Below are 4,035 nucleotides of genomic sequence, written 5' to 3'. Positions count from 1 at the left end.
GGAAAGAGGGCTAGCTTTCCCTAATGCATTGAAGTTTATAAGATTCTTGGAGAATTTTTTCCCCCAGGCTTTCATGCTTAACCACTACTCCAGTACCACCATGACTACCAATGAAATGTAATAGAGGGCATCCATCATGGTCCATCCAGGCTAGGGACATAACCACGCACAAAGTAACAGTCCCTTCTGACTTAATGAAGCCTTCTTAAAGAGAAGCTGTTCGCATTCAAATTCAGATGAGCTATCAGAGCTTGTAAAGGAAGAAAATAACACTTCTTATCCTGAATGATCTCAGAAACTAGGTTGTACAGTTCTTTTTTGTTTGTTTGTTTTTTAAAATCTTTATTGTTGAAAGTATTACATATGTGCCCCTTTCCCCCCATTGACCTCTTCTTCTAGCCTGCCTCCACTGGTACAAGCACCTCTGTGATCTGCTTTCCCTTCCACTGTTTCTTGTGCCTCACTAACGTCCTAAGCACACAGTGCTTACAGAACAAAGGTCAGAAGAAACATAATAGAACATGAAGCATTAAAGCGCAGAAACAGAAAGTGAAAGGTTACAAACAGCTGGACTTAATAAGATTTCTCTTAACAAGTGTTCTCTGTTTTCTAAGAGGAAAAACAAAATCTAAAGGCAGCCTAAAATTATTTACCACTGGATTATATTAGATGGTTCAAATAGTTCTGTGATTAGTATTAATCAAACTACCAGGCTGGTGACAAAATTAGAGCATCATGATATATTTGTTTTCTATCTGAAGATGCACGGACCCATTATGAAATCTTCAGATATCATCTCCTGATATTACCTCCCTTGCAATCAACAAAAGGGACTTTTCCATTGCTATTAGAGTTTATAATCACACAAGTATATGCATGCTCCATCTGTGGGGTGACTCTGTGGAATTAGACACATACTTATAGACTCATTCTGTCATCCATGAGAGAAAAATGTAATGCAGTCCATTGAACTTTTATGGCAAATGTTTGTCTATAAATAGTAGGCTGTTATCGTTTCCTCGGTGATAGGTATATCCATTTTCTGTGAGGATGAACAAACTTTCAAAATACACAAAATGATATTACAGTAACCTACATTGATACCAGAGACCCACACACCTTTGAAGCTGAGGCTATCTAGGCAACTGATCTGCCTACTGGACTAAACTTACTTCTAAATTTAGCCAAACTGTACGCCCATCCAGATTTCTAAACTGTAGTTAATACCTATTTAGCTGATGTGCTTTGCTAATTTAAATGGCAAAAAAGAGAATGTTAACACTTAAAAGATAATATCTAGTTTATATTCTCAATAATTTGCCCTATTATAAATGAATAAAATGAGTATGTTTGTGAATGAAATAACATACGTAGCAAGTGCTCATTTTTGACCTGGGATACCCATGGAATCCAGGAAGAGAGTATAAACAAAATTCATTGGTGTATGGTTAACCAAATATTTTTAAGTGGTTTTTTTTAGTGTATATGTTCATTTGTAGCAGAAAGTGTCCAGAGTTTTCATCATATTATTAAAAGGGTCTGTGATTTTTAAAAAATTTTCCAAAACTCCAACCTACATCTTCTATTTCTTAGAATAATGCACCAAGTTAATCTGTTTTTCATACAAAACTAAGTAAGATCCTTTAGAAAGGGAGTATTTGTCTATGTATCTTGGGAGATTGCTATGTGCAACTTTTGCATACTTAGCTGTGAATCACCTTTTGCACTTAGGCAAAGCTATCACCAATCAAAATGAAAGCAAAAAGGGGAGGGTAAAAAATTGTGATTGTCAGCAAGTTTAAGTGACTTGTGCCAGTTACGTGAAATATAAAGCTCCCTTTCTGGGGCAGAATATTTAACCAAAGGTTTGAGAAAGATAGGCCTTTTTTCCTGCTGGGTTCCATGAGTAAATAACACCAGCCCATGCCTGTGTGCATTTATTTTTTCTAAAGCATCTGTGTGCCACTGCGGACACATTCTTATTGGACCACTGTGGGTGTCATTACTCACAATTTGATGAAAAGAGCCCTGGATAAAAATTTTAAATAAAAATAATTATATTTAGCTGGAGCCAGTCTTTGTCAGTGAATAGAGAGTCGGCCCTTGGACTGAAGGGTGCCGGGTTGAATTCCAGTCAAGGGCACGTACCTTGGTTGCAGGTTCCCTGGCCCTGGTAGGAGTACGTGCAGGAGGCAACCAATCGCTGTGTCTCTCTCCATCAATATTTCTCTCTGTTTCTCCCTCTCCCTCCACTCTTTCTAAAAACCAATGGAAAAATATCCTCGGGTGAGGATCAACAAGAAATAATAATAATATTTAATTTAAACACCAGTCTCTATTTTATTTTCTGAGTTTTAGATATGATTCCTCAGATAAAATACTATTAAAGGCAAAAATTAAAATATGTATAGGTATCTTCATTATGATCAATTAAGAACTAATCCATGCATTTATACCTTAAAGTAGTATTACTCTCCTCCCATTTGTAGTTTTGAAGCATTAATGGAAACTCTATTCACATAGTTCTGTCAGATCGCCAGAACTGTCATTAGCTACTAGGTTTCTGAAGTATACAGTTTGACTGCACAAGGAAATTTGTAATTTCCTAATATTGGGAAGAAAAAGAAAATAAAGGTTATTATCAAAGCAATACTATAGAATTCTAGTATATATCACAGTGTGAGCTATGACAGAAATGCGTTTTCCCAACAACCATGTAACCAGAGCAACTGGTTTAAAATGTCTATTAGAGCAACTTTTACAAATAAAACACTATGTAATAATAACTGTTTTGAGCAAATGAGACAATTATGTGTAAAAATTTGAATAAAAAATACTTTATACGTATACATACACTTATATATACATATAGGATTTCATGAAATTATTGAATCACTTGCACATTTTCAATTTCAGGTTAAATCTTTATGAGCAGCAATATAGAATATAGAAACAAAAAAATAAAGAGGAAAGAAGAAAAAGAATCAAAGAAGAAAAATATGACCCTGCTTTGAGAATACCTAAAATCTCAAGTCAGAGAAAACCGAAAACCTAAGAGAGTAGTAAGAAATTAGGATGAACCACCCAATGAAAAGAAGGAAGGATGAAAATATTTTTTAAGAAAAGGAGTGAGACATCTGGGAAATACGAGAGGCTTGTCGGAATATAAATGATGGTCTAAATTATCATCTTCAGGAGAGGATCTGCCAGATACCCATGACAATAGAAACATTAAATACTAATAACTTTCTCTCTCCCAGGCCAACATTCTGGAAAATTTTGACATCGATAGATTTCCTTGAGCAAGTAGTAGCCATCCTAGGCCTGTCAACTTGGTGAAAGCATTCAGTCAAAAATAGTCAATGTCAAAATGATGTGCTTCTAAATGAGCTGGCTGGCAAGTGGAAAGAGTAGATTTTGCAGAAGAATAAACCTCAATTATACCATTATCGACAAAGTCTGTCTATTTTGGAGCACACTCAAGCATCTTTCAAGAATTCTGACCGGCTTTTCCACCGAGAGGAAAAGTACCTGTTACCCCACCTCTCCTAAAAGTCCTGCCTCAGTGACAGCAATTCTGAGAAGGGGACTGCTCTTGGAAATGTTCACCAACAAAACCTACAGAAGGGAAAGTATTGACAGATGAAAGCCCCTGAATCTGTCTGATCCTTATTAGGAGAAGAGAAGAACAGAACATTTCTATTGGATAGAAGTTGCTAATTCCTGCTTGCCTATGACCTGCCAAGCATTACTGGTTAACATGATAAAAGTAATAGCTCCCAGAAGTGTGATATGCTGTGCACACAGCTATTATATGGGTCAGTCAACACAACAGTTTATATTTAAAGAAAGACAATTAAATTTACATTGCTATCATTTCTACTCTGTAAAAAAATAAATGGTGCAAATATAGAACTTCCTAGTTACACCTTTATCTTCATCCAGAAATTGTTTAAATAAATTCCCTTTGATTCAGATAAATGTCCACTTAAGAGCTTGTTTATTTGATTTGGCTACCCACATTGATCAATTTAA

The sequence above is a fragment of the Myotis davidii genome, unplaced genomic scaffold, assembly GCF_000327345.1.
Source record: "Myotis davidii unplaced genomic scaffold, ASM32734v1 scaffold6, whole genome shotgun sequence".
Taxonomy (NCBI): Eukaryota; Metazoa; Chordata; class Mammalia; order Chiroptera; family Vespertilionidae; genus Myotis; species Myotis davidii.
This window is presented reverse-complemented; position numbering follows the sequence as displayed.